This window comes from Varroa destructor, unplaced genomic scaffold (assembly GCF_002443255.2).
Source record: "Varroa destructor unplaced genomic scaffold, Vdes_3.0 BEIS01000002.1, whole genome shotgun sequence".
Lineage (NCBI taxonomy): Eukaryota > Metazoa > Arthropoda > Arachnida > Mesostigmata > Varroidae > Varroa > Varroa destructor.
Genome location: NW_019211455.1, coordinates 37813804 through 37832265, shown reverse-complemented (window position 1 = coordinate 37832265; position 18462 = coordinate 37813804). Strand labels below are relative to the sequence as shown.

Below are 18462 nucleotides of genomic sequence, written 5' to 3'. Positions count from 1 at the left end.
GTTCTGGAATAAAATGGCCTTTCACCGCTACACGAAAGCTGTGCAAAGTAAGTCCAGTCGTCAACTTATGAGGGACAAATTACTAGATGTCCTTTGACACCGTCACAACCGATATGAGACCGTTTATTATACACACACACACACACAGCCATCGACAGCATAAATGAATGCGTCGGTTGATCGAGAGTGTTAGCAGCTGCTCTAGCCTCAATGTTTGCCTTGTCTGAATACACAGCAGGTCTGAGCCTACACAGCTTTTATTAAGCTGGGTGTGTACTAGGTAGTCGTTTACCCTTGTCGAGTAACTCCTAAACAGGCTGCCAATAGACAAACCAAATAGGCATATGACCAACACCTATAGTAAAAAACACTGTTTAGTTAAGTTATACTGTTACTCACCCGTTTCATGGTGATTTATTATAACATGTAGTAGTTGATGCTTACTAATACTATGTAACTAACAGGTGTCTCGCAGTGATTATATCGAAAAGATAAAGCTTTAATAAAAAAGAAAGGATAATGTTTTTAGTATAATCGGAGCCGAATTAAAATGTTGTCCTTTTGATAGCTTGATGATCTATCTATATGATTATATAACTGAATAATCTTGAGTGGCTTCTTGGGGACGATTGCCAGATTGCCACAATTGACCCGTCCTGGTTTTTGACAATAGTCCGATCAGGGATGTATTGTATTAGTCGACAGAGATCGGACTACTTTTACGCATGTCAGTTGCGACTGATCAGGCCAGTTCGCTATCGGTCGTCAATATAAATAGCCCACAAACTATACCTGTGTGCTTAATTTTAAGCTTTTATATAAAGGGCAGCTCCAGGTAGCTTTTGTGGTATATATGTGTGTGTATATTAGCCTGTTATCTACATATAGAAACATGACTCATATGAGCTGAGCGTAGTTCATTGTTTTCAAACCATCTATGGCACCGAAACCGGGCAAATATTAAAACTATGTAATCTTTCATACACATTTACAATGTGTCTAATGACATGTTTCCTACTAAGGTCAACAGCAACCGCAACGATGCGCACGGCCAGACAGAAATATCTGCCTAAATAATAACTGAAATTTACTAAGCTTTAGTTGTTACAGATTCGTTTAGCTATGATATTTCGAGAGCACTTTTTAGTTTCTATCTGTGTAACCTAATGAGCCTGTAGACTGGCCTCGTGATTATTCTATTCGTAGATGCATGGTTCTAATATGCGACGTTTAAAAAAAACCTATTCTACTTATCATGGATTAAATTTGATGTATACGAAGATAAAAAGGCGGACTCAGCACGCGAGAGACGTATGCATATTTGTCATCTTTTCTACTCGTTTACACCGAGAGAGTTGACGCTACAGAATAGTTGCACATGATTCAACGTCTTTTTTCCGATGGTCGTCGTCGCTTAGACGGTGGGGGCAATACCGCAGAGAGTCAATTACGTTAGCGAACGAACGAAGGGAAGAGGGGCAGTTAATAACGTGGCAGTTCTATACTCGAACCGCTGTCCGATCGAAGCAACCTGGTCTTTTCGTACGGGTTTCCAGTGATTAATTAAGGCCTCATTGCTCAGACCTGTAGATCAGACCCGGCTGGTTGACGGATATCAGGCGAACTTACCGTACTTGGAGAGGACGCCGGCTCGGTGCCTTCGTGCAAGTGATATACGTTACCATTGGTCTTTGGCCAGGCGTAGTAGGCTAACGTTATCAGGGAGGCGACGTAGGTGGCGGCAGTTGCGTCTATCTGCGCTGCTGAACGAACGAACCAACGAACGAACGAGCGAGTGAGCGAGTGAGTGAGTGAGTGAGTGAGTGAGCGAGCACGCAGGTGGCAGCCAAATTCGGCCCCCAGCTGGCGCCCGCCCGCTTCTTCCGCAGTCTTGTTGGCTGTGAAGTCCAAGACGTGGGTCTTGCTTCTAATATATTCTTCTTGCCTGCGCTAGAAGCGCCAATTGCTGCTGCCATTGCAGGCAGCAGCGGCAATAGCAGTAGTTTGCCGGCACACGCTGGCAGGCAGTGGCAGCACTAGCACCACCGCACAGCCTTCACCGTTGTTGGTCTGCTGCTGACGCTTTCCAGTGCTTGACTTGTTTGGTACCCGCTCCCCCTTTCCGCGACACACTACCCACTCGCACATACATTCGGGCACACCCTGACTCACTAACACAGACACGCAGCCAACCTATACGGCCATACTCACTCCTTCGTAGTTCTTATTTTGCCTGTGCTGCCTCCCGTGGCGACGATGCTTCAACCACCAACATCACCGCTGCTGCAAGTACAGCGGGGGCAGTGGTGCCAACAGCACGACTACAGCTGCCACCCAACCAGGAGGTTTGCACGGTCTTGCAGAGGATGGCACTGGCCTTACAACTCTTCAGTAGCAGCAGCTACAGTACGAGAAAGGAAGAAGCAGCAGTAGTCGTAGTAGTAGAAACGGTGGCAGCAGGAGCAGCAGCTTCGACTTGTTTCCGCTACTAGCCAACATCACCATCAGCGGCGTTTTGGCGGCAGCTGCCTTCTTTCTACTACCTTCTACTACAGCTGCGTCTGCCTCCAAGACCACGCGGCTGTCGGGCGACTGGCTAGTCAACCAGCTCCCGCCACCTATTCGTAGTCTCTGTGAGCCCAATTCTTTCCTTCTTGGTTCGGCCATGTTCCCACCTGCCTCTCGAACTCGCCACCACTGCTGCCGCCATCGTCGTCGTCGTCTTCGAGCTTGATCTCGCCGACCCGCCGCCCTCCGCCCGAGCCTGGTGCCCTTTTCTCCCCTTCTCCCTTCCCTTTCAGCAGCTAGATCCTGCGATTAGGGTTTACGCGACATCTGCTCTTCTTGCAGCCTGTTTGCCTAGTCCCAACGGCTGCCTATAGAGAAATGCATGTCAAGACACCTCATACCTGAGCTTGAGCTAGTGGCGCCCAATGACCAGGTCGAGCCCTCAGAGACCGACGAAAAACATCTGCAGAAGTTCAGTAACTACCGCCTCCAAATTCAAGGTGAAGCTTGAACTGGAACGGTGTGACGTAACTTATGTAGCATCTTGAATGTACCTTGGTAATGGAACCAGAACCCTCGTTGTCTGTACTACAATAATCGGCTTTATATATTCTTCTTTACTAGAATATTAAATTGCTTTTCCTGGGTAAGTTTTTAGAACCATTATTGGTAGTTTCTCGGCCGATAACCCACAAGCATATCGGAGCTATTTTAACTACAGAGGTCCTTATTAGAAGCTTCGTCAATTTTCTTTAATCTATCTTGTTTTCGTTTTCGGAATCTGGAAAAGCTGCTGACTAATCACTAGACCTTTATGGCAGAAGACTTTCTTTTCATGTCCATGTTAGCCAATATTATTTAACTATATTTTAGGAAAAATTAGATTGAAGACGGAAGGCCTAATTTGGAAGCATTTAGCATTGGGGCGACAAATAATAGTAATAGTGTACTTTAAAAGGTTCACAGTTAAAGCCTATTATAATGCAACAGGTTACATTAGTGTCTTCATTTCGATGAAGTCCCAACACGAGCGACACGATTAGAGTAGGTATAGTCTACAAAGTAAAAATTGCTCCCAAACGTTTATTTAAAAAACCTCATTTATGCGGCATTTGAATACAAAACAATCAAAAATATATAACTGAGAGCCAATTTAGAGCTCTATCTTACTAGCCTTTTTTGAGAACTTCAGTCTTAGATAACTGTTTCATTTAGTATTACCTATTAGTTAACTATAAGGACTTACATTTACACTGATCGGCATCTGTCGGGGGGGACGGGGGACGGAACGAGTCACGGTTCAGAATGGTTTGATATTTTGAGCGGATGAAATGCCGACGGAAAGCAGCCGATTACAACTCTTGCTAGCTTCATCGACACTTCAGGTGATCAATTGTAATGCCAACTCTCGTAGGGTAGAGTGAATGTCACAATATCGCCGACAGGTAACACAAGCAGTATTTTGCTGTTATCGAGTTTCGGCTCGTCATTCGCATACGGTGTCTATCTCAAAATTTTGCCGTAGGCGCTACAATTCTCCCTCGATATTTGTCTGGCGGGGGCAATTGCGGGGACGCTGTCGGTGACCGCACCACAATGTCGCGGCCGGACAGGCGATAGCGAAAGGAATGGGAGAAGTGAAAAGTAGATAGAGGGATGGAAAACTCTATAGTTCCGCAAACAGCCTGTTTGCTGTGCTGCAACATAGAAAGTGAGAGAGAGCGTCGATTTCTTTTGGGTTAGTCGGAATTTGCCGCCCATCTTAGTAAGCCGGTTGTCGGTCATCTATCGCTGCTATTGGTGCAAGTGAGATCGGTGATCTCCCATCGGCACATAGGGTTCTTCATCGTCTTTGAGTGGGATTTGTGAGGGTTTAGTTGTTTGAGTGGCTAGATGTTGGTGGAAGCTAAGACCTGCGTGACCCCCATCTGATCTAGATGCCATCCCTCGCTTTGCCGTTGGCTAAAGCCTCTCACCCTTCAGCCTTCCGGCGCTGCCCCCGCTTGTTCCCTTAGAGTGTGCCACAAACACCATTACCGCCCACATCGTAGCCCTTCGCCCTCTCTCTCCCTTTCTTTCTCTCTCCCTCTCTCTCTGTGTTTCCCCCACATTCTGATGTGTCTGGCCACACAATCGGCTGGCACTGCACGTGTCGGCCCTTTACGGCTGTCACCGTTTGCCGCGCGTCTGTTGGTGACTGCCACTAGCTGCTGTTCCCCTTACAACAACAGTAGACCCCCGTTTCCAATGGAGAATCGGACGTATCACCGCTCCCACTCCCCGTCTACCCGCAGCTACAAGCCCTAAGCTAGCCGAGCAGCCAGCCTTCGTCCGGACATGTATTCGCGCGAGCCTGCCGATCTATACCTTATAGGCCATCCCTCTTGACTCGACACCTGTACAGCATCAAATATGCTGGATATCTTGGACAACCAACTGGTTAGCAAGCATATGCCAGTCCCGCTTGTCTGTGAAGGCTTCTTGCTTAATGGTGATCGACACTTTTGGGGTTCCCGCTGGAGCGTTGCTTCGCCTGAGTAGCAGCAGCAGCAGCAGCCTCTATTCGTGGCGATGGTACACGGAGCTGTTCCTCACTCCCCGCAGCATTGAGTGGACTAGAGGCAGCCGTCTCGTCGAGTTGCGCTATGGCTTAAGAGTGGAGGTGGAAAAGGGGAAGGAGGAGGGTAGTCCTGACACTCTCTCCGTAAGTGAGTCGTCGCTGTGCGCACCCTCTCCAAGAGCCAAGCGGCACATCGCAACCAGCTGTTCTTCAATTCCTTGGCTGTCACACGCAGTGTGCGGCGCCAGAAAACTCCATAGAAGGAAAAGAACGTGTCCCGAGTGTAGTAGACCGTCGAGGAAACCGGCCCAGAGCAGGCGGCCTAAAGTGAACGCAACTGCCTGCTGACGTTCTACCAGACAACGGCCGGAAGTTTGCTGCACACCTACGAGTTCACGATGCTCACATACAGGCGGTAGCTGTAACAGGAAGAACAGGATTGTTACGACATGTAGCAAAACGCGCTAATCCGTGAAAAAAACCGCCTAGTACAGTAACGAAACAGAAAAACGTATATGGCACAACTGAAAGAGTGAATCCAACTAGCACACTAGTTAGTGCATCCCGTAGGCCGTTGGACTAAAATCCGGAAACACAGGTTACAACGCCATTAGTTCTGAAGAACAAACCAGATCTGACTGAAAGGTGAGCTCACTTGTTGTTTTTTTTTTCCATAATAGAAGCAGCATGTAAGATTCGATTGAAACATGTTTCAGTGCAGTTGAGAATCTCGCAACACCGAGCGGTAAGCGCTATTCTAACTACGGATCAAAAGTCGTTATTTATTGAGTACAAAGTGATAATAATAACAAAAATCAAAGGGGGTGAAAAAATTGCGTCACGGATTAACGTTGTCAGATAGCCCTGACAGAAGATGATTATGGTGTACCAAAAAGTGCGAAAACAGCTGAAAGATATCAGCTTAAAAGAGTTATCAAGGAAAAGAGGGAAAAGTGCAGTACCCCAGACTGATGAAACATTGGGCCAAAGCTGCCATTTTTCGTATGTTTAAAAATTGATCTTTTGATCACCGGAGAATCTAGTCGCAATGCTAACTCGTACAGTAGAGGAATAGCGCAGGCGTTGTATATATCGGGTTCCGTTTATTACTTGGGGGGAACCTAGTCATTTTTAGTTTTGTATTGTGTGATGCATGTCAACGACGGCAGTGTCTGATGCCGTAGCTATTTACACATTGTAATGTTCTAGTGATATAAGTTTTCGACAGGCCCTGTCCCTCTAGTGAGTATATTTTCAACTTTATTTCGTGTCCTAAAACGCATCGGTTAGACTGAATTTTTACACGGTTTTGAACAGGCAAATATCCTGTTATAAATAATATTTTTAATTATTTACACAGCAAAAATGCTTGCTAACAGAATGATCGATTAGTGTGTTGATAGAATATCCCTGATGAATTGCCCCACTGAAGCAATAGAGAATCGGGTTTACGTATATATTGCAACGCGAAAAAAAGGCTACCACGGCCAATTTGGCAGTGTTTAATTACGTTGTTTGTCACAATAAACGCCACTTTGCAGCCGTTCGATTTTCTGTATCCCTGTTCGTTATTACTACGCTTCTTTATTAAACCCCGACCATGTCCCGATCCTTGTCTGATCCATGTTGGTACAGATGCGCCTAGTTTTACTTAGCTGCTGCATGAAAATGAAACAGGGTGTTTTTTAGTTGAACCCGAATTCACCGGAAAATTAACAACTTTCCTGATCCCCAGATCAATAGGGAAAAAAGAAAAAAGAGAACATTCATTTTCTCATGTGGAAGCTAGTGCACGTATATTGAGGCTGAAACAAGATTACCGTAATTGTACCGTATAGGAAACAAGTATCGAACGAAATCAAACTCTATACGGACTTTGCGATTACGAGATTTACGACGGAATGACCGAAATTCTGGCCCATATCCGTTAGATAGTCCATAGTAGTTGCTTCCCAATATGCAAACGTCTGTTTTTTTGTATCATCATTTATGCGGTAAATTTTATGCGGAAACGTTAAAAAGACGATATACGCACCCACCTTTCCTGATAGGTCTACAATAAAAAAAAAACATGCAAATTATGCGTAAAGGAAGTCCTTGCATTTTTACATGAGCACAATACGATATTTAAAAAACAGTCGTTTTTATAAGTATTACGATATTTTATAGACAAATAAATGAAATAAACAATAACTGATGTGGGATGAAAGCATAGCTTGATGAGGCCTTTTTTTCTTCATCATCAATGCGTCTGTAGAGGAAAAAAACTGCGGTAGTTGATGAATTAGAATCAAGTGGAATAAATTGGAATTGTCGATTTACGCCTTATTCATGGCCTAATGTTTACTATTTTCTAGTTTCTTTGCTACCGCAAGTCACACATTGATGGCTAGAACAATGATTCTGTGAAATTTTTCGATTTAAGAACATGAAGTTTATTATCGAAGTGCTCCTGCAGGGAGCCCACTCCCTTGAATTACTGGTTCTTATTGGTAATGATGATGATTATTCCTGAACAAGTTTGTTATACTCTATTCGGTGAAGCCTAAGAGAGTGTTATTAACTAATAAGCAACTATGTGTTTAGACGCTTTCAGACATCAAAGTTCTTGTGACATATGTAGCATTGGAATGAATGTAAAAATTTTAAATTCATACTATGTACAAGCTCAGACAGGCAACCAGCGGATGGCGAGAGGTCAGTCGCTAAGTGCAGATAAGTACGTCTGCCTCTAATAAACGCAATGCGCATGCACCGCGAGGTAAGTTTTCTTTACCTGTAGTGAGACACGATTCGTTTTCCTGCTACGAAGTTGACTGCATGTACATTGCCAAATATGCATGCTCTATAGTATTACCGTACCCTGTACGCTTATATTAATATCCGTCACATTATAGCCAGGGGGAAATATGAACAATTAGCCCAGTCACAGGCAGACGGTTAGATTGAAGTTGGAAGACTATTCTACAAGATCATGCTACTACTGTTTTTATACGAATTTTAACGCTGTACGATAACTCGTGCCCTCCACGACGATCCATGAATTCTCTTTTTATTTTAGAGAGTGATGCTGGAAGCGATGATCTATTGGCTGCATTGTTGTTCGAAGCTACTTGACCTTATACATCGATGGGACGGTTACTGTTATTATCAAGCGCCCACGATTGTCCTGGGTGCCACAAACAAAATTCACCAATTGCAGACAAGCAATCTTCAGACTACCCATTATTATGCCTCTTCTCCAAACATCCAAACGCCGGCTGTGATTAATAAAATAAGCAGAGAAGAGTCGTATATAGCGTATATATTTTTGTCGCTTGGTGCGCCAGTGGTTGAGATCGTCTTAGCAGACATACAATCTAATATTCCCTCTGACCTGTTATCTTCTACATCAGGTTATTCGTTCTCGGACAGTTACCCTCTGACGCCAATCCGAGAAGTCTTGGTACAAGTGATTTTAACTGATAAGTAAAAAATATTATCCGTTGTAAACGGCTCATGTCCGAAATTTTCTAAGCACCGCTGCGTCTTTCTAGGTGCACTTTGCACAAGTTAAGAAAAAATATATTTGTTCTAACAAAACCAATCAAAAACATAGTGCAATGTATTAAAAATTAGATGTCGGCTTGGATTGCTACCAGTGGGGGTCATAATGATTTGTACTGATACTAAATTGCTGTGTTGGCTCATTAACGTATTCTGCGGTCGTATTAAACAGATCTATTCATCATGAACTAAGGAATCGGACATGATGACTTGGGAAAGCTAGTAACTAGATGAGTTATTTGCGTGTCTTTTTTTCGGAAAGTGATATTGAAATTTGGCTAGATTCGTATCCGTCATCACTACCACTACCAGCACAATCCCATGTCTGGACGCCCCCGCCTCTAATGGATTTGCTTTTAGTTCCTCACCTATTACTTTTTATTATTATTATTATAGCTTAACATGTCTTAGGCCTTTGAAAAATGTGTCAGGTGCCACCTTGAAGCTCAAATACTTTGCCTTGTGACTTATTTAACACCATTTTCCACGATGTCTTAATACATATTTCCTATTGTAGCGTTTTTCCTGTAGTTTATTATCGTCAGGTCACCTCTTGCGTGACTAACCGATCTGTAACCACACTACTGAAAGTACGGTTTAGAATAACTATTTATTAAACCGTGTATGATTTCACAAAGTTCAGTTTTACGCTCACTTATAATTGTCCTTAATGTAATGTAGTGCTCCTCATCAGTGAGTAACAGGTTGCGTTCCGTTTATTCTGCTGACGACCTAATTTTTATAAGGCAAACTGGCGAATTGCCTTTCAATGCAGACATCTGCCACCTTGAGGAGGAACTTACATCCTTAGGACATCCTTAAAACTTTTCAATGTTCCATTAACATAGCAGACACCTCAGTCAACACCGATCGGACAGTGGTTCAATTGAACTCATCTGGAGTATGTCTTGGCGCAATGTTTAGAGAATGAACTTGTCGGCTCCTTAAATGTTATGCTATCTAATCTCCCCTAAATTAGGGTTTCTTCCAATGTGTACATTTATCGATCTTTTCTTCAATCTTCTGACAACTACGTACACATGGTGGTTTTTCCTCAGCATCTAAATATGGTATCAACGGTCACTCGGATTGTGTTCGCTCTGTTCGGGCACTAACTCTTTTCTATAGTACATACGCTCTAAGTTTGTTGTTCGACACACAAATCAATGTACACATCCACGGCGATTCAAGCTACCAGTCCGACGAATGACCATAGAACACTGCTAGCTCAATGCATGTAGCACAGAAAATATATAATAAATTCTCAGAGTTATCAACGTACACCGTATAAAACCCGTTACCCGCTCATAGTTCTTAATATTTATTAGACGTTGCTCACAATAACTTGATGTCAACGCTAATTTCACTGTTCCTATATATTACACAAGACTGCCATTTGATTAGTAATTGGGCTCGGTTTTTTCGAACCGGCCTAAGGCTCAGAGGCCTTGGGCCAGTTCGAATAAAGTTTATTTGAATTAAAAACTAGCCTAAGTGATGCAGTCGGTTTTAAACTGAAAATCATCAAATCAGGTAGACAGGTTTGATATAAAGCTTGCTATGTTTTCCGCCATTTTCTACCGTCGTAGTAATGATTCATAACGAGCAACCCTGTCAATTTAGCTTCGTTATGGGGATAAAGTCTATCGGATAACGCAATCAACTTTGTCCGGCAGGAGGATCAAACGACCATGGCGACCTCTCAATCACTAATCGGATGTTACAGGCTGGATAGAGGTGACTACAGTTCCCACCAAGCCAGCCAGTACTACCAGTGCTACTACACGGGAATTTTTCAAACTAGACATATATCTTAGTAATCGGTAAAATGAAACTGGAGCAGGCCATGATTCCACCTGCAAGACGGAGAGAAAACGCTTGTTTAGTTAATCAGCCACGATCTCACCTCTACTTCACGCTCCCTTTGGAAATTCAACGATTCATTTGTTCGGAACAGTTAGACTTCGCCACACTTAGCCGAAACGTGCACCGTATGCATACACGTTTTGTACTACATCGGTCTGCGTGCACTCCTGTCGTGCGCCTTTTGGCTGCGTCGAGTTCTAAATGTTTTTTTCATTTTACGACAAACATTCTATTTGTTTGTCAATAACAAGATTTGTATCATTCACACTTCATGCAAATGCTCAATTGCCGATCTGTATGTTGCATGGAACCTGCACAGCGGCTCCCGAAGGTAATAAGGTTATAAGATTTTCGACAGATAAATCCACTTAGCATAGGCATAATATTGCTCAAGTTTATGGGCTCGAATAAAGTTATCTATATATATCGGCGAAGATTTATATATATATATATATATATAAATCTTAGCCGACTGGCACGTGTCAGCTCTAACGAAACGCTCTTTTCACACGAGAAAATCATGTTTGCTAGTATTTTATGAACTATGGTTTCAACTATGGTCTACATTAAGTCGGTCCCGTAGTCACCTAGCTCGAGTATACCCAGTTAATATACTTCTTTATAAGCCAACGGGTATTAAATGAACAAGATTAGGAACGTTCATTATGAAAAGTAGTTTACAATAGTAAGGCCGCGGACTTGGCCAGCTAATTTCAATGTCCTATAGCAAAATGGAAATTTTGCGTGCTTTTAGCTAGAGGGTTTACACAGAATTCAAGCTTACCATTAGTTGTGACAATTAAATATCCGATCGGCGAGTCTCTCGTCCACGTTTTAGCTCGACCACGTGTTGCGCATTAAGGGAGACTCCCTTGATCATTTCCAAACAGACTATGGATCTGAACGGATCGCATTGTTTTTATTTGCTAAGAAATATTTTGTGCCTGAGCTTGTTGTTGCTGTTATCGTCGGTATGACCCTGTTTCAGCCTACCTTTATCCGCGACTATTAGTTGCCTTCTATCGTCTCCGCTGAATACTTCCATTTCTGTTTACTCTCGTGAATTCGATTCTATATTGCGATCTCCATTTTTGCATAGCTTCTAAGTTATTATACTATTTCGATTCTATATACGCTGCCCGACACGGTCCAGCCTTATGTACGACTGGACCTATGAACTAGAGGAATGCAACACCTCACGCTATTCTTAAGGTTACTTAAACCATGAAGGATTATAACTCCTTCTTTACGTTATTGGAATCAGGACTAGCTGTTCGGGCTTAGTATTCAAGCTGTTGCTTGTAAATCATAGTTTTCCGATGACAAGAGGGCTCTCGAGGTGCAGTACGGGTGTGTGCTTCATCTCAACACCGCAAAACTTATTTTAACAAATAGCCAGAGACAAACCTGAATATCCAGCTTATGATACATCAACCAATAGTGTCGTCATATTTTGCGACTAGTTAACACATTGGGCGCATCTGACGTCAGGTGTCAAACCCCTTATGGGGCGGGTACCCAGTCGCTCTGTGTGGTGCACCAAGACCAAAGGTTTTGTACGGAAAATTTTTAATGATGAAAGTAGAGCATAGATGGCATACCGGGTTATCTATTGCCGCAGGTATCTATAGCAAGCGTACGGGGCATGTGGGAGTGTACAGAAGCAGGTTCCGCTGTCTACGCATAGGGCGTGCCAACCGGGTCATTTGTGAAAGAACACGATGTGCAATGCATCATATGTGGAAACTTGCCGGTAACCTTGATGGCTCGTATATCATACAACTATCTTATAATACTGTGGAACTTGCAAAATTAATCTTGTTATCAATTGTTGTTGTTCCTTTCAGTGACGCAGATAGCAAAGAAGTTTATCATAATGTTCGAAACCGGATATCTCAGCCCTAAATAGGAGACAAAGCAACGTTAGGCTCAAGGTCGACATTGCGTGAGTGATGGACAATCATGCAAACACAAAGCTTTCTGTTAACGATGTTAATGTTGTTGTCTAAGATGAGCCAAAATGGAGACACTTACAGTAAAACTACTTACTCGATTATTGAGAGCTGATAAATTCAGTGGCTACTCTGTTTTAGTATACGTTTATTGAGTCCGAAGCCTTCGAAGGTATGCTCAGACGCGACGCGTAATTACTGCCGATAGCAAAGCCTTTGTAAGAGGCCGTTTTAGCGCTCCCTCCTTCGCGAAGCAATAGCTGAGAAGTGTAATGGTGAAGTCCAAAAACCGTGAAGGGTGCGCGTGAGAGATTAAAGCCGCGAGCGGTTTGATTATAACACGCGTCATGACCCCCTCGGAGGCGCTCTGTGTCCGTTAGGTTATAAATCACTGCAGCATAGTCAAACTGATTGTCGAGCTCTTCAACTGAAGATCAAAGTCAGCCGCGGCGTCCGCGTTGCTGTTGGATCGCAGCATTTGCCTAGCTTTACGAGTCGATATGAAGTGATCCGAGCTGACAGGCAACTTGCCGCCCAGCCAGTGCTACCATAGCTTTATCTGTCTCTGTATTTTCGAAGAACACTTGGAAGCTTCTCTATGGTTGTTTCTCGCTCTCTTCCTTCATCCCGTTTGAAACTCCGACAAAAATGGGTTCGTTTGGACGGCGCTGCTTCGTGTTGTGTGGGTACGGAGTACGAGGAGGCACAGCGGTGTGTTGAAGCAGCTGCTGCGGGCCTGCAGATGGCAGCGGGGCAGCTGGCCGAAGGGCAAAGGGATGCGTATAGGGGCTAACGGAAAAGGGGAAAAATCTTCAAGTTGCGGCGGCAGTGGTGGCCTCGAAGGCCAAGAACACCTGCTGCAGTCGCCGCATTCAGCAGCTCCTGTACTCGGGGAGCCATAGGAGAGGTTCGACGGGGCCAGCTGCGCAGCTGGTCCACGCCGTCAGACTTGTGCCTGGGCTAGGGCAGCCAGGGATTGTCGGCTAGGGGTCCTCTATCACATCTGGATTGCCCCTAGAACGCGCGGCTGTTACAGGCGCCGGCCGACACCGACCGACTCCGTTGCTCTGAGCCAACAGCTGCACACTCTCTTACTGCACCTCTTTCTTCGTTTTATCTGCCTCTATCCCACGCTTTTACCAACAGCAGCAGCAGGCAGGCAGGCAGGCAAACAGGCAGGAAGGCAGGCAGGCAAGCAGGCAGACAGGCCATCGCTTGCTGCTGCCGCCGCCGTCGAAGGGAACCTCGTAGCAGGAGGCTACAAGGCCTCAAAAGAACCCGCCCATTGGCCCAAGCTACCCCCAGCTCTGCTTGCTCAGCCCCTAAATGGCTGTTTCCCTGTTTGCCTGACTGGTGTAGAGCCATTGCTCCTGCGTTGAGGCCACTACTACCACCCTCGCGACTGCAGCAGCAGCAGCAGCAGCAGCTTTTTCTGGCGGTAGTGGTGCTAATTGTGTGCAAGCCAAGGCCAATAATGGCGCCCCTATGTTGTAGGAAATGGGGGCCAAGAAGGATGATAGCAGCACAAAGGCTTCGAGAGCTCGCGACAACGTTGCCCACTACCGCTGGTTCGACGTAAAACCTAAGACAGATGAGTAATCCTTGTATCCTTGGCCCTTGGACACCCCCTGGAAGCTGAAGCTTGAAGCTTACTATCCAAATTCCTAGGCAGGCTTCCACTTGAAAGTCCCACCCATATCAAGGGCTCTTGGTCAGCCTGTGGCATCCCTATTGTCTTTGTCTACGTTCTAATAACGCCAGCGACGATAGGGAAGGTTTTTTCTACTGTCTTTACCATCGAAGGCCCATCTTTTCTGCTGTGCGACTCTCCAATCTGCGTTTAATGGTAGTCAATTTGAGACGCCTTACCCTCTGAGGTACCGTCTCACAGTCGAACTAAATAGAAAGGCAAGCGAGGGGTTATGCCGTCTTTTGCTTCACTTGCCGCTAGTAAATAACTGCATATTACAACTATTTCGTATTATAGTCGTAACAATAAGAATACTCTTAATGTGCCTCAGAGTGAAGCCGTGTCGTCGAGTTCACCATGACCTTCTATTGCAGCTAGTTGTCGACTTCCATAACATGCGTAAGCCATAGTGACACTCGACTAAAGAAGGGAAGTCAGCGAAGACTCGAACGCTGACATATAAATACAATTATAGCAATACGCACACAAATACCAAAAGCCTAAAAACGTAGACGTAATTAATCAGGTCAACTCGTTAGTACGAAGGGAATCCTGGGAAATATTATATGATCCAAAACTGCATAAAAATAAAATCCACGTTAATAAAAACACATATATTTGCTTTCTGCTACATAATTCAATATCATTTTGTGATGCTCGCAATGCGTCATAGATATATGTTAATTGAGATGTGCCATCCCTTTCGTTTGTTACCCCATCCCTAGAAAGTATCTTTCTGAGGTTCTCCCGTTCAGGTCACATATCAATTCAAAAATCTATCAACTTAGTCCGACTGCAAGTTGAGAAAGTTCTTCTTTGTCTATAGGGTCAACTCGACCATCTACCGCGGCGCCAAATCGTATCGTTGCGTAATAAAAAAAACCTTCGGAAAAAGAATGATCAACACGTGAAGTATCATTCCTAACATATCCCAGATCGACATCAGATTCACTACGTTTACACTAACCGTCCTCACTATCGAGCTCCAGGAAAAAGAATACGTCCTGTCTAAATTAGCAAAATTAAGGGTAGACACTGCACACCCGAATACCTCTTGCTAACTAATTTACAAGCACTTATCTCGTGATACATCAGTGGTGGTCTCTATAGAAGTAGGAGCATGTCCTTTTCATTTTCCGTTTGCCTGGAGCCTATATAGAGAATTGGCGAAAGGTCAGCGAATCTTCTGCTACCGCGCCTTCACCGACAATTACTTACGGAAAATTTAAATGCTAACTAAAACTGTGTCGACGAGGTAAATTGTGGCAAATCATTACTAGAATTATTAACATGGGCCAACGCGCGTTCAGCTCGCGTTTATGTTGAGAGAGAATAAATACGAGAGCACTTTTTACGAGTTTCAGATATATCGAAAATATTTTTCTGTTTTCACAGTAACAGTGCGACGATAATGGCCAGCCTGTTGTACCTGCTGCACCGTGTTTCTATGGCAGGAGAGGCTTTTTGCTGCGGCTTAACTTCCTTTTGCGTATTTTTTGTTGTTGCACTTCAGAACTGCAATGGGCCTGTACATGAAGTTCAGCGAAATGATCACAATGCGTGCTTCTATCCACTCGTTATCATTATTCGTTCCCTGTCGTGAATCCGACCCTTGACCCAGCAGCAGTTGGTTAGCTCTGTTCAGATTCAGGTGTGCTCAGCCGACCATCCCTGGGCCGCTGGGTAAACCTTATCGTCCGATCGCCACCACTGCTATATCTACTGCTACTACTAATAACATAATAGCGCTATCGAAGGACAAAGAATGAGTCGAAAGCGGACGCTTCAATGCCCTACTTGCCCAACGATATTGCAGCCCATGAGGACGACAAAGACCGATTGGCCCTTTTTAGTTAACTTTGACTTATGGGAATATCATTTTGATTCAAGATACAGGAATCGATCAGAAGATTGGGTTCGAGATAGAGTTATGGTCGATTTCGTGCATTCGGATAGATAAACACTCGCTTCTCTATGGCCAGATCTTGCTCGGGCTAGTCCATAATAAAAAAATACAATAGACGAAATACCATGGCTTCTTCGAACTGGGGTAGACTTGTGCATGTAAAAGATTTCGACCTCTAGCAATCAATAATATTTAGAGGTTTTAGATGTACGTAAGACGTCATAAAACATCACCATATTTTCTCCTAGCACTCAGATTAATTTTTGTTTGTACCTTTCGTATACCTGTGATAGCTACTAAATACTCTCTGACCAATACCGTAATCAAGCAGCCCATTCAAAATCGCATCTAGTATCTTATGTAAGTTGCGAGCGATTAACTGGACTTGAGCCGGTCGTCAAGTTTCTGCTCTACGTTTTTAATACGCGAACTACCGAAGAACTATCAGCGTTTCATGAAGTAAAAACAGACATCGGAAGTACGCTAGTTGTATGCGTCACACGGATTAGCTCGCGAAGTTAAGTAAAATCGAAAGGTCTAGCACGTATGAAAATCGCTTGTGTCCCCCCATACGTAAAGTGACGTCGTGGTGGTGTCTAACGGCATACGTACCGGATATGAGGTTTATACCATTCGGATCTAGTGTCGCTGGTTTTTGATTGAGCTCTTCACTTTGGCTAAATGTGAAGAACACGTGCAGTTGTTCTAACCAGAGTTTGAACCCTGGGTAGAAGGTTATTAGTGCGTATACTGTTGAACACTACTCGAGCCCAAGACATACAAGTATTATAGAAATAGGTTTTTTCATTTATTGAAACGTACATTAGAAGCTTGGACCTTTTGACGATCATCTGAACTAGTAGCTACTTAGCTAAACCAGTAGATTTCGTGCATGGCGGGAGATTTACTTGGATCGTCTTTTATTATGAAAGCCCTGATCGATCGTACGACAGACAATTTTTAAAGTCGAAAGCTCTCAACAAACAGCTGTTAATACTCTCTGTGTGGGCAATCGAAGACGAGTCTTTCGTTTCACAGATCTGCAAAGAATCAGTAATTTCTTCATAGGTTGATCTTTCCAACTGGTAAAACTAGTTCGCTATCCTGTTTGATTCGTTTGGGAAGTAGAGTGTGGAAGTACTATTTCGCACAACCGTGAGAACCGGTCCTATCATCCGTAACGCCTTGGGTTAGCATTAGCTTCGTTATTGAAAGATGGGGAATAAAGCAGATGAGCTGACTCGCTAGCAGCCCAGTAAAGGTGCAGACTTTCCAGCATACGAATACGTACTTGTCTGGATGGACAAGTGATTGGAGCGTGACTTTGATAGTCAGCTTCCATATTACCTTTGCCCTTCTATCCTGCATGAGAGATTTTTACTATAAAAATATCTGAATATTAGCTGTTATTATGATTACTTAATATAGACATTGTATATTGAAATTGTCACCCTCAAACTCTAAAGTAACTATGGGACTATGTAAGACAATGATAGCAAACAAGAGCGCCTTTTGTCATTTCATTACATGTCGGCTAGTGCAGAAGTCCTGAGCAACCTTTCAAACTAAATAAACAAATTATTTTTTTCACAAACATATTATCAAGTACCAAGAAATGCAACAAATTACAGGAAGTGATCTAATGTAAATTATAACCGCGCTTAGACATAGGATGAAATATAACCTTTTGAATAATGTGGCCGGATACAGGACAATCGTAGTGAAATTGTGCCCTAACGATCCTGATTAACGAAATATATCTAGAGCTAAAGAAAGTCTATTAAAAAGATTAAGCCCTCAACATTGCTAATGCTTAACTTTCTAAGACCAATTTATTATATTCGTTCGGTGAGGAAAGAACGATTCTGACCTAAGTAGCTGCATTGACCTAGAGCAGATATATTCCAAAGCTTACACTGTTTAGCTTTTCGTTGAATGGCTGCTTTAAAGCTTAGCATGTCCGCCACCTGATCCATACGTTGGGTATGTGTGCCTGGTGTGCAATAAGCGACCAAAAGAACTGGTACCTTTCTACTGAGTTCTGATTCCCTACGCACGCCATCCGAACAGAAGTCAGGAGAAACAGGAGCGCCGAGAGAACCATTGAGTATGTCAACCAGACACCCTAATCAATCAAATGAAATTAATGAATCTAGTTTCTGTTAATTGTATAGGCAGAAATCGCTAATTTATGTTCGATCCGTACCTCTGCCGAGTCAGGCCTGTGGTCCAGGGCGACTGCATAATCCAAAAAGGTATTTTTTCTACGTCTTCATACTGTCGTTTCTGGTATTAAACGTCCAACAATGGAGGTCTATATACTATCGGTCGACGCAACCTATATGTCTGATCAATTGTCGAATCTAAGGCGAGAGTCTCAATCTAGTTATTTGTTTGTTAATATTTGGTCTGCTTATGCCTATTTGGAAATTCA

General features: G+C 43.7%; 1 protein-coding gene across 2 annotated transcripts in view; it reads left to right on the top strand.

Moving 5' to 3' along the window:
* The first annotated feature begins 4740 nt into the window (after positions 1 to 4740).
* LOC111245611 (protein CBFA2T2-like) overlaps positions 4741 to 18462 on the top strand; it is a 30651-nt gene continuing 16929 nt past the window's right edge. Inside the window, exons 1-2 of one of the 2 annotated variants that reach the window (XM_022794203.2) lie at positions 4741 to 5713; positions 12328 to 12425. The gene's annotated coding sequence lies outside the window, so the exon portion shown is untranslated. The remainder of the gene's footprint in view (positions 5714 to 12327; positions 12426 to 18462) is intronic. The other variant, XM_022794202.2, reaches the window with a different exon arrangement.